This window comes from Equus asinus, chromosome 24, assembly GCF_041296235.1.
Source record: "Equus asinus isolate D_3611 breed Donkey chromosome 24, EquAss-T2T_v2, whole genome shotgun sequence".
NCBI classification, from domain to species: domain Eukaryota; kingdom Metazoa; phylum Chordata; class Mammalia; order Perissodactyla; family Equidae; genus Equus; species Equus asinus.
In genome coordinates this window covers 63,186,924-63,199,861 of record NC_091813.1, presented here as the reverse complement: position 1 = coordinate 63,199,861, position 12,938 = coordinate 63,186,924, and the positions used below count along the sequence as shown (strand labels likewise).

General features: G+C 40.2%; 1 protein-coding gene across 29 annotated transcripts in view; it reads left to right on the top strand.

Annotated features, from left to right (window-relative positions):
* Window positions 1–12,938, top strand: part of EPB41L2 (erythrocyte membrane protein band 4.1 like 2) — a 221,763-nt gene that overhangs the window by 33,709 nt on the left and 175,116 nt on the right. For 5 of the 29 annotated variants that reach the window (XM_070496529.1, XM_070496527.1, XM_070496510.1 and 2 more), the window contains exon 1: window positions 11,714–11,907. The exons of 17 other annotated variants lie outside the window; for them this stretch is intronic. The gene's annotated coding sequence lies outside the window, so the exon portion shown is untranslated. Of the gene's footprint in view, window positions 1–11,702; window positions 11,908–12,332; window positions 12,571–12,762; window positions 12,795–12,938 lie in introns of those variants that run through there. 7 more of the 29 variants (XM_070496528.1, XM_070496526.1, XM_070496504.1 and 4 more) reach the window with 5 other exon arrangements.

Below are 12,938 nucleotides of genomic sequence, written 5' to 3'. Positions count from 1 at the left end.
CAGGTATTAATTCTTAAAAGGTGTTGGTGGTTCTGCTGTTGCTCTGGAGAGACTGGTGATGTGAGCTGGTGGTTTGAAATCATCTTTTTTGTTCATAGCAGTGATAAAGGACAAATCTGCCTCATCAATTATAATGGCTAACTTTTAAACTCAGATATCTAATTTGTAAAAACATGAGAACGCTGGCTTTCTTTTGACTCATCAGTTTTTTGTCAGATCGTTTGAAATTATCTTGGCAGCCACCAACTAAGAATCCCGCCTGGTGGATGGTTGAGTTTTTCTTAGGCTCTTGTAGAAGTTTCGGTGCGGGATTTTCACTTTGCTCCTCAAGTCCTGGCCGTTTTGAGTAAGCTTTTTACAATTGAGTATCAGCAGAAAGTTGACTTGACTTCAGAATTTTCTTAGATTCTTGGAAACATGAATAAATACTTTTTAGACAATTCTTTAAAATTTCTTTTTGGAAATCAAACTCATGTTTATCATTAAATCTCTAAATGTCTAGCTTATGAACTCAATAAATTTTTGTTGAATGAATGATGATTTTTTGGGGGGATGGGCTTAATAAGTTGAAGTTTTCCCAATTTGGGGACTGTCTTAAGGCCCCGCTGGTTTTAAATGCATGTTTACCTAGGAAGTTGCATGCACACATGGCCTTTGTAAAGGGTTATAATGAAAGGTCATCACACTTGCTTCCCGTGTTTTCCTGATGTGGTACAGAAAGGGTTGATCACCGCAGGACCTGAAAACTGAGTAAGGATTAAAGGCCCAGAGATTATCCTTCATTTCTTTAAGGAAGATGAACAAACTGCTCTCCTTTAGTGAAGTGCTGTCTTGTGATAAACATTGGGACAAGAGGTTACACCATACAAGCATTTCGTTTTTGTTGATGTCATGTGCATATAAACTTTTTGGAGTGATGCCAGTCCTATTGCTGGGACGTTTGGCTCGTGGAGCCACTGTTAATCATTGGCTGCATTCGCCGTTGGCCTTGTATCTTTCTGGCAAACATTTGCATCCCTGTAGGCTTGTGAGGTGTAATGGGTGATAATTGTTTGACTTCCTAGGCAACAGCCTGCCGAGACCCAATCTGCTGTATTCCAGGGGGAGCTACCACAGTTATGTTGGGGCCTGGCCTGGTGGAAAGGAAGCCTATTTGCCTTCTTGTCAGCTTTTGTTATATTAAAATACATGCTTGGATGTGAGTGACAGACACTTAGATGGGAGTCTAAATTATAGGCCTTGCTGTTAGGACCAAGTGTATTTCAGATTTAAAGGAATCAGTTATACCTGATGGCTCTCAGAAAGAAAAGAAAAAGTTTCAAACCCAACCCTGATACAGACGGAAATTTAACTTTTTAGTATTTGGTTGTCATCAAGTAATTTTCATTCATTAGAAAAATAAGTGTTTTTCCTCTGTATTTTGTCTGGTCCCGTACATGGTATGTACTTGGAATGAAGGATATGTAAGTGGTCAGAATTCTTTTACTTCAGCTTATACAATGTTAGACAATGAGCTAAATAGATAAAACAGTGACAGAGTAATTTTAAGACCAGTAATGTATTAGTGAGGTACCTAAAGGAATTTATAGTAAGGGAAGAAGTTTGGGAAGAACTGATGAATTCTGTTAGAGAAAGGGGATGGGACCAGAGAATGGAGGTGAAATGAGTGCTTCCGGGTGGAGATGGGGTGAATGCAGAGGGGCCGGACTGTGGCGGGAGGACTGGGTAGAGAAGGCCTTCCTGTAAGCTAGAGGAGTTAGGATTTGATCTGAAAGGCAGTGGGGATCCATTGGAGCTGCTCAGTTATGGCAAGATTAAAATGACATTTAAAAGGATGAATAGGATTTGGCCGAGATGTGCAGAATGATTTGTGTGAAGGCCTGAATTGGTGTCGTCCACCAGGACAGACAGGTGTGTTGGCACACAGTGACTTCCCTTACAGTGTGACATTTATGTTGTTCAACTCACGTTAGCCCAGAGTTTGAGCCTCTGCCTTAGAGACGCAAATTCGGTCTTGTCAGTCAGTATCTTGTTAATTGTGGGGCGTGGGAAAGCTGAACCATGCCCTTCCTCCTCCCCCGCCCAGCAAGAGAAACAAAAACCAAAAACACAACTCCTGCAAACAAATAATGAACCTTTATAAGAGATAGAAGGGTCAAAATTACTAGAATGCCAGTTTTAACTTAGAGTGGGAAATATATTGGGCAAGAGGAATAAATATGCACATCATCCTGTCTAGTGTGTGTTCTGCTTGTTGGCCACATGGCACATGTCATGTAGTGAGTTGTGAGTGTGGAATCAGAACTGGAAAGTTGGTTATAATGGTAAGAGCAGGCTCATGAGTATTCTCTGCTATTTCTCGTATCTGTTATCTGCGTGTTCTGGGCCAGCTGCTTTGCCTCGTCCATATAGCATCAGCAAAATGCCTCTGGTCCCTGCCCTCATCCCTCCTCACAATAGGGCCGTTCTTGCTAGAAGGGACTAAGTATGTGGGTCAGTCTGACCACATACTCTCTCCCCCTGAATTTCTTTTCTCTGTTTCTTCATTGGGGGCCACTCTTAAGGTGGACAAACTTTTTTCAGTCATTTTAATGATTTCAGTCATAGTGACTCAAGTCTTAGTGACTTGGGGCCATTTGGTGTCTTTTAGGTGATTTTGCACAGCTTTGCTCTGATCTACTTTGTGAGGATTTTTCTATGCTATTAAAGGATGATTTTATATTTCGGTTTCCTTTTACCCCTGTGAGCTTCATACAGTTTGAAATAGACCAAGACCACTGCCAGGGAAGTAACCCAGGAGGCCAGCTCAGGGCTTCAGGTCTCCTCGCATGATATTCCGCTCTGAGCTTGCCTTGCTGCTTGCACAGTATTTCCATACCTCGGTGGCCTTGGAGCAGAGGGTTTGCTGTGGCAATGAAGCTACCGACCTGTGCAAAGAACAGGTGGCAGATGCAAGTCAAGACAAATGTGGGTGAAGGAGAAAATGGGTTTAGAGGCAGCTAGGAAGTGAAGGTCTAAAGGGGAGTTGATTTTCTGGGAAGATGATTGATTTTTGACAAAGCCACAGTCACTCATCCAAGAGGAGATGAATGTGGGCCAGTGGTTTGATATTGTGACTTTGATAATTGATTATGTCCAGAAATGTACATTACATTTGGGCAGTCTACACTAGAAATAATGGCTGTCTGATCTTGAGCAAGTCTGTTGAAAAAGGTAATAATTCATGCCTTAAGTTCCTTAGGATGTTGGTTTAGTGATTAACAATAAAATACCTAACATTGTGGTGTTATGCTAAGTACTTTTCTATGCAGTCCCTCATTTAATCCTCAAAACAAGGCAGGAATTGGATACCCTTATCCTTGTCATCTGGGAGGGGAAACAGGCTTCGAGAGGTGTCCAGGATCACATGCTTCCCGAGGGTGGAGGTAGGCCTTGTAGGGGTTTGACCACTGAGCTGACACACTTTTAACCCCTCCACTGCATTGCCTCTTAACTAGATAATTTATATGAAAGCAATCAAAAAAGCATGGACTTAAAAAAATACCAAAATAAACTTGAAATAAGCAGAGTAGAATGTGGCCTCCAGTGGAGAAGGAAATGGGCTGGACAGAGTTTTGGAAGGACACCTGCAGACAATGAGGAATATAGAGGAAGGGGACTAAGAAACAGGAGAATTCAGACAAGGGTGGCTTTGAATCCTAACAAGTGTATTAAGGAAGAGGTTATTTATAGTTAAACGTCAGCGGAGGATACAGGTAGAGGATAGGAACTGAAACTCCTACAGGCCTTCCTTTTCTCACCCTCGGGTATCGCTGTAAGTGTCACTTCCTCAGAGAGGCCCTGGCATTAGTTGGGATGGGACAGTATAACATCCGTGAGTACCCAGTGCTTAGTATAATTTCTAGTGCATTGTAGGCCTTTGACATCTGTTACGTAAAGGAATTGCGGCTGTAGACCTTTGGGATAGAAGCTTCAGTCATACGTGTGGTTCTGCCCTCAGGGACCTCTCTGTCTAGTTGGGGAACTTGACAGTTAAAGCATAAATAACTTGCATGTGCTGGTGATTGCCTCTCATGGTTGACGTGCGCGCTTTGGCTTGTGGTCCTGCCTATTCACCATCTGTCACATGCCCTTCTGTGACAGAAATGGGAACTTCTTGAGCAGGGTAGGTTTAGTCCTGCCTTCGCCTCCTCAGCAAGGATATAAGTCTCTTTTTAATGAGCACCCCTCCTTCCCGGCAGCTCTGCACCCTCATTTCCCAACACTCTCCACCATAAACCCTGCTCTTTGTGATACCAAATTACAGATTGCTCAGTGTCCTCATGAACGTGCCACATTGTTCATGACTTGGGCTTTTCTGTCTGTTACTCCCTCTGCCTGTTTTGCCTTTTCCTCGCCTGTCAAACTTCCACTGACCTTCCAAGTTCAGGGAGAAGGGTGGTCATCCAGCGATGTTCGCTTGTACTGCCCTCGCCCTGGAGCCGTTGGTCTCTCCTTCCTCTGTGATTCTGCCTTGGTGGTGGACCTGTCATACTGCTTTATGATGTTTAGTTCTCTCTCTAACAGGGACTGGGAGTGCTTTGAGAACACGGGCTGGGTCTTACCTCCCTCCTCTTTTCTCAGAGTTTAGCCCAATGCCTGACTCACAGGGAGTGTTCAATAAATAGATGCTGAATGAGTGAAATGATAAGGACTGACTGCCACTTATAAACTGGCAGGCTTCTCCAAGGTTTGTTTTTAAAAAGTTTATTTATTTGATATGAAAAGAAAGTTAAATACTCCTGTAGACAGAGTTCTCTTCAGGGAAGGGAAGTTTATGTTTGTATGCACTGAAATCTTTGGCTCGCTAAAGATTAGATGGAACTAATTTTGGAGGGAAGGTGAAGGACGACAGGAAAGGAAAGGCACAGTAAGGCAGTTGACGTCCTTCAAATGATTTAGGTCATCGTGATTATGTAAACTTTTAGAGTAGTAGATGAAATAATAAAATCGTTTAAGTTTTTGATTTACCACTTAGTAATTACTGTATGTATTAAATAGCAGTATATCATTTATTAATATAGAAGAATTGCTTTTGCCGTTCTTTCATTTTATGAAAGTTTTTGTGTAAAACTTTTTATTTGACATAGTTTTCCAGGACATAACGACATAACATATTCATTTCTTTCTAAATTGTTTGACGACGTACTTTTAACTAATTTATTCAACAAAAATGAATTGGTGCCAAGCAATGTGGTAGGCAATGGAAATAGAATGATTTACAAAACAGACAGAAATTCCTGTCTTCTTGGAAAGTATGATGATGGCACAAGAATTTTATCCAGAGACATATTTGATTACTTAATATCTGTGATATCCACAAGAGATTGATCTTATAGAATTCAATTTTTAAAAGGCTTGTATATGATGATGTTATTTATAATTGGAAGGAAATACCCCCTAGGAACAATGGATGATAATGCTGATTACTCTGTTCTTACAATGACAGCTAACATGATGGCTTACATGTACCAGGTGCTGTAATAGAACTAGAATGTTTTCATTCATTTTTAACCCGACACTCAATTTAGGAGATCGATGCCATCGGTAATTTTCATTTTGCAGCTGAGGACATTGAGGAAAGGGGACTAAATCACTTGCACAGAAGCTAATTGGTTGAGCCCGGATTTGAACTCAATCGTATTAGTAATTTATTGTGCAAAGTAAAGCAATTCAGAGATTGTTCCCTTTGATGAGTGACTTTATGAAGGTTTGAATATAAAGCTGATGAAGAAATATCTGTAGGAGATGGTATAAAGCGTGTAGTATTGGGTAGTATATAGTATAGTAATTAGGATCACTATTGGAGCCAGAATACCTGGGTTGTCGCTTAGCAGCTCTGTGCCTTAGTTTCATCATCTATGAAGTGGAGACAAGAATATTACTTACTTCATGGGGTTTGTGAGGATTAAACTAGATAGATTATGCAGAAACTGTTAGCAGAATGCCTGGTGCCTGGGAAGCATTCAAGAAGAGTTAGCTGATGCTCTTACTACTATTGTTATTATTACCTTTTTTTTAAATGATTTTATTTTTTCCTTTTTCTCCCCAAAGCCCCCCAGTACATAGTTGTATATTCTTCATTGTGGGTCCTTCTAGTTGTGGCATGTGGGACGCTGCCTCAGCGTGGTCTGATGAGCAGTGCCATGTCCGCGCCCAGGATTCGAACCAACGAAACACTGGGCTGCCTGCAGCGGAGCGCACGAACTTAACCACTCGGCCACCGGGCCAGCCCCTATTATTACCATTTTTAAAGAGGATTCCCTCTTTCCTGAGGATTTTTTAAGAAAAAAAAGTTGCCTTGTATTCGGATGTATACCTTCCTTGCTTTCCTGATTGAATTTTCTGTTTTGTATCAGTTTGGTGTTTTTGGCCAGGGTTTTGCTTGGGATAGTATTGGAATGCATTCTTTGAGTCTGTGCAGGGTTTTTAATGTTTTTCATTCAATCCTGTTGGTTGTACCTTCTGACAGATAGTTAGAGCCACCAGTAGGTGACATAGGAAGTCCTCAGTCTTGAGACGAGGCTTGCTGAAATGATGCTCTCCGGGGTGAGCTGCTTCCGTGGCAGGATCACAGCACTCACTAAATGATGGGAGGCAGTGAGGAAGGGAGGGGTCAGAGTGAGCTGAGAACTGTCTTGAGAGCAGGAGCAGCACAGCCAGTATGAGGCTAATCCTCAGCAATGGGCTGGTTAACTCTGTGTGAAGAGCGAGCCTAAGTTGTTGCTTGGCATCTCTCACCAAACATACTATAGATAGTGATCAAGGAAAGTCAATTCACGGGTCTTTTTGCTGTCATTTCGTTCAACTGTGGGAAACGCCCATGTTGGGAGCGTCTTGGAATGTGCGTAAGCAGTAGAGGAGAGGAAACCACTTTGGGTCAAGGAGAATGTAACAGCTAGAATTACAGATTAGAACAGAGTAAGAAGGCGACCACTACATAGCACAACTTGAAGAGGCTAAGAAAAGCTGTATCCAGACATTCATGGTTTTAAATTACTGCCATATTAGATGGAAAAAGTTGAAATGAATGAAGCATTACATTTAAGACAACAGAAAGAGAACCAAGAATAAGCCCCAGTAAATAAGGAAGAGGGAGTTAATGATGCGAACAAAAGCCAGAGAAGGAAAAAAAATGGAAATGATATCTAAGGTAATTCTGTGAGTGGGGAAGTATGGGAAGTCACTCAATAAAGGAGAAAACTTTATTTTAGCTAGGAAAAAAAAGAATGAGGAAAAAAGTTACAACCTTAGACTAGAAGACATTATAAAGATGCACCCCTTGTAGTGATAGCCAACAAAATAGAAATATTCCTATGGAAATATAAATGTTTTCCTCCAGAAGAAATAGAAAATCTTGGAAATTAATAATCATAGGACAGATTGAAAAACATGAGTTTCTGGGCCTGGACTGTGGGAAACTGTTTTCATACTACTATGGAACAGAAAGCTCCCTTACTGTTCCAGAAAACAGAACTATACTGAAGCGTTCTCCTTTAAATTTCAAGGCCAACATAACCCTGATAACAAGTACTGACCAGAATAGTGGGGAAAAAAAGAAAATTATAGGCTAATGTCACTCATAAATATATGTAAGAACCCAATAAAACAAAAAAAAAAGTCTACTATAACCAAGTAGAATTCATTTCAAGAATATAGGAATAATATACCATTTCATATTTCTTTAATGGATTTTATCATATTGCCAACTGAAAGGAAAACTTATAATTGTTTTGCTAGATAAGGCATTTTATGAAATTCCAATATTCATGAAAATGCTAACTAAATTAGAAATACAATATAATTCTCTAATATCCTAATTGGCATTTTTCAAAATAATATCTAACATACTTAACAGTATGATAATAGCATAATATTCTTAAGGTCAAAATAAATTATTTTAGTAGTTTATGTGGTTCTTGAAATTTGTCAGTACAATATGACAAGAAAAGAAATGAGCATAAATATTGGAAAGGAGAAGTGAAAACTTTTTTGCAGTTTATATATTCTGTGTGTAAAACCCAAGTGAATCATGGGATAACCAATTAAAAAATGCCATGTTAAGAAGACCTTATTTCTAGTTCCTAATAATACAAAAATTCTGTTTCCTAGGGACAGATCTAGCAAAATATATAAAACCTTTATGGATAAATTAGGGAACATTGAAGGATGTAAAGGAAGAGCTGAATAAATGGAGAGCTGTCATTGTCCATGGATATAAATGCTTGATATTGTAAAGATACAAGTTTTTCCCAAATACATCTATAATTTTGGTGAAAATCCACTCAAAATCTAAGAAGGGTTTTTATGGAACAGTTGATCCTAAAATTCATGTGGAAATGAGCATGTGTTCAAGAATAGCCAAAATAATTTTGAAGAACGAGTTGGGAAGACTTTCCCTACCACACGTATCTAAGCTGTTAAAACTATTTGGCAAGAATAGATAATTAGGCTAGTGAATTGATGTAAGCCAGTTTAAGCCCAGAAACTCGATATGAGTCAATATGAGGAAACTTGTCATGTTATAGAGGTGGTGGTTTAAATCACTAGGAAAAGGTGAGCCGTTAAAGAAGCTGGGCTGGTACATCCGCTGAGTGTCCATATGGGAAAGAACATAAGATTTCATTCCCTATCTCTATACCATACTCAGAAATTCATTATAATGCATTATAGATAGACTTGAAGGCAGGAAGCCAATCTGTAAAATTTTTAGGAGAAAATATAAGCATTCTTGGGAAGTTGGGAACATAGAAAACAAATAATGAAAAGATTGAGAAATTTGCCTCCGTTAAAATAAACTTGCATACAGGAAAATATACTACAGTGGAAAGACAAGGCTCAAATTGGTGGAATATGTTGGTAATGCATGTTTGAGAGACATTGCTAGTTGCCTACCGAGCCCATTCTTTACTAACACAGCCCTAATTTTGTACCCATTTAAAAATGGCTGTCTCCTTTGATGTCCTTTAAGGATCATCAGTTGTGGGCAATGACTCCTTTGATGTCCTTTAAGGATCATCAGTTGTGGGCAATGAAATAAATGTAAGCTAAGAATTTCTGTGAAAGCTTTACTCTCTGAATATGGGGTCTGGTCTTTTTTTTCCCCTCCTGCCTGGAATGTGGACATAGTGTCTAGAGCTGCAGCAGCTGTCTTGCAGTGAAGAGGTTGAAGCTGTGTGTTAAAGACGGCAGAGCAAGGGCATAGAAGCCTAGTTCCTTGATGACGTTCTTCTTTTTTTTTAAAGATTTTATTTTTCCTTTTTCTCCCCAAAGCCCCCTGGTACATAGTTGTATATTTTTAGTTGTGGGTCCTTCTAGTTGTGCTATGTGGGATGCCACCTCAGCATGGCCTGACGAGTGGTGCCATGTCTGCGCCCAGGATCTGAACCGGGGAAACCCTGGGCTGCCAAAGCGGAGCATGCGAACTTAGCCACTCGGCCATGGGCTGGCCCCGATGACATTCTTGACTAAATGTGTCAGCCGTGGACCACCTACTCCCATCCTGGTAGTCATACAAGAAAAGTGACTTTGGTCTGTTCCAACCATTGTGACTGGACTTTCAGGGAGAATTACTGAAAATAGCCTGTATCTTACAAGGATTAAAATTTAGATTATATGAACAACTCCAATAAATCAATAAGAAAAAGAAAGACAACCTAACAGAAAAATCAAGGATAACTGTAGGCAATTCACAGAACTGAAAACCCAAATGGCCAGTAAGCATATGAATCTCACTAATAGTTAGGAAATTCAAGTTTAAACAGAGATTTTTCCATATCCATCATAATATCAGTCTAAAGACATCAAATGTGGGGAAGATGTAGAGAAAATGTTATCATCATTTACAGAATATAAATTGGTACAACCACCCTGGAGAACATTTTGGCAATATCAAGTAAAATTGACTGTCCCACACTAGCCAGCTTTCCAGTAGGTGTGTGCCCTGGAGATGCCTGTCCCTCTGGGCAGAGACGTGGAAGAAGTGCTCACTGAGATGTTTCTAATAGCAAAATAGTGGAAAGCTATCCTTCAGTTGGGAAAAGGAAAGTTTATTTTATTTTATGATGGAGTACTATATAGGAGTTAAAAAGAATGACCTACATATATGAACTACATAGAGCTACATATATGAGCATAGATAAATCTGAAAAACTTAATCTTGAACTAAAAATGCAAAAGACTATGAACGTGGTGATAATATTTACATAAAATATGAAAGCAATACTGAAACTACGCAAAATAATGTCACCACCTGCAACCACTGAGAGGTATGCAAGCTTGGCAAATATTTGCTACTCATCTGGAAGCCTAAAAATTGGTTTTTAAAATCCAGCCAATGTTAATTCATTGCCTGTTTTGTTCCCGACAGGGTCTTATTAACTGGGGATAATAAAACCAGAGCTGCTCCTTGACCAGTGCTATAATGTTAAATTTTTAAAGCTCTTTGCAAAACCTATTCATATATATTTTCACTTAATTATTCTAATTACTTTCTGAAATAATAGGCAGCAGGAGTTTTATTCTAATTAAGTGGCAGTAGTTGGGATTTACCTTTCTCATTTTTTATAATAGTTTTATAGTTTTTTCAGACAATTTGACGTCTAGGTACACTTCATTTATGTAGCAGAACGAGGGATGTTTTCTTTTTTTTTTTGAGGAAGATTAGCCCTGAGCTAACTACTGCCAATCCTCCTCTTTTTGCTGAGGAAGACTGGTCCTGAGCTAACATCCTGCCCATCTTCCTCTACTTTATAAGTGGGATGCCTACCGCAGCATGGCGTGCTAAGCAGTGCCATGTCCACACCTGGGATCTGAACCGGCGAACCCTGGGCCACCGAGAAGCAGAACGTGTGAACTTAACCGCTATGCCACTGGGCCAGCCCAAATGAGTGATATTTTAGATGTAACTATGGTGGCTGTCTAATTTGAGTGATTCAGTGGTGAGGTTTTTTTTAAGTAAATAATGACCTACTAACTTATTCCCTTTCTGGGCTGGGGCGGTGTCTCTGTGTGTATGAATACAGTTCTTAAACCTTAGTTCTTATAAAACTTAGTATGCACAAGAATCATCCGTGAATTTACAAAAAACACACACAGATTCTCTGACACCCCCCCTCAGGATTCTGCCCTTTCTCTCTCTCCATTACTAGATTGATTTCTCAGGGGCTGTGAGCTTTTCTCGTTCATTTTGGCGTTCTCCACAGTGAGCAAGCAGCCTGGTGGGGGGTTGGGGTGTGTGTATGTGTTGTGTTTCCTTATAAAGTGTTTAATCAATGTTTGCAGGACGAATTCAGAGAGAACTTTCCAGAAATGAATACCTGAACAAAATTAGTACTATATTGTGGATGGAGAAGACTAGAAAGGATTTTAGTGCTCAAAAGTTAGATGTGTGCAAAAGTTAGATTGGTTTTCAGTTAACCTGTTAAGCATTATTTTCACTAGCAAGATCATTTAGAAACATGATTATAAAATTCCAGGGAAGGATTTTACTGGAAAAGGTGTAACAGAAAATAAGAGTATTATGGAGAAAAATCACATTATTTCAGACAAGTCTGCCAAGCCGGCTTGGAAGTTGAGTTTTCTTCTTAGAGAAATTGTTCTGTAGCACAGGCTACTGAGAATTGTTCAGCCCATTGGCAGCAACACAGAAAACTGCCCTTTTCACCCTTTCCAGCACACAAATGTGGAGGATTCATAGCTGGAATCTGTCTTCAAGAAACGCTGGCTTGATTGAAGCCAAATGTGTCGAGTTTTTCATTTGGACGCATGAAGGGCCTTTAGCGCTTTTCCCATATATAAAGTAAACCACGGAGAGATCCTAAAGCACAGAAACACACCAGCAAGCAAACAACACACCCTCAACTGACGGTGAGTAAATCCAGATGCTAACTTAACCTCTTGGGAGTCAGTCCGTCTGGGACTCGTGTGCTGTCCCCCGGCCCCGGCGTTGGCCGTGCGCTCTGTAATACCACGACTGCACGGCACGTCCGCGCTGCACAGAGGGCCGTGGGACGGCCGCTGACCGAGTCTGCTTCCTTCATCTCTTTTTGCTGTTTAGAAAAGTCCAATTATATTTTGCGATGGGTTTTCTAATGGCATGAGAAATTTAAAAAATGTGACAGTGGTAAGGAGATCCCTTAGTTTTCATCTACCTCGTATCTGAAGTAAACTTTCCCAGGCGGAACTTTCTGAGGTGGGCCAGAAAAGCCATGTGTTTGAACAGTGAACTTGAGCGCTTCCACTGCTCGTGCCAGACCTCTGGATAACCTTGGGGCAGTTGCTCTTCTGTTGTTGTTTACTTACTCGAAAATAAATCGTGTGAAGATGTGGACAGTGAACTCAAGAAATGCTTGTTCTGTTTCTCTGGTGATTGTCCGGCAGGCTGTTTCATGCTGGCCTTGAACAGCCCACAGGCCACCTCAGACCCGCGGAGGAAACAGATCTCCAGCGAGGAGGCCCTTTCTTCTGCTCCTTCCGTAGACACTTTCTCATAAATGTTAACAATTAGATGGACTTTGAAGATGCTAAGTGGTAAACAACCATGTGATGGCTCTTTGATATTCTGTTTTGTTTATGGAGATGAAAGATGGTCTGCATTATTGTCAGTTAAGGCAGCAGCAAATGAAAGCTTGTCTGCAGTTAGCGCTTGCTCCATGTGCGTGTTATCTATTTAAATTGGAAAGATTACCTAAAATAACAGGCTGTGCCTTTTGTGCTTAGATCCAGGCAAGCGAGGCCTCTTACCTACTAGACATGTAAGAATTTTCCTTTGAATTTTTAATTTGGATTCTTTAGTTTCCCTTCCAGATTTCTTCCCAGTATAATCTATAGGATTTATTTTGCTGGAATAACTTAGTGTACCTTCGAAAAGGACTTCTGAACTTGAACATATTTTAAGT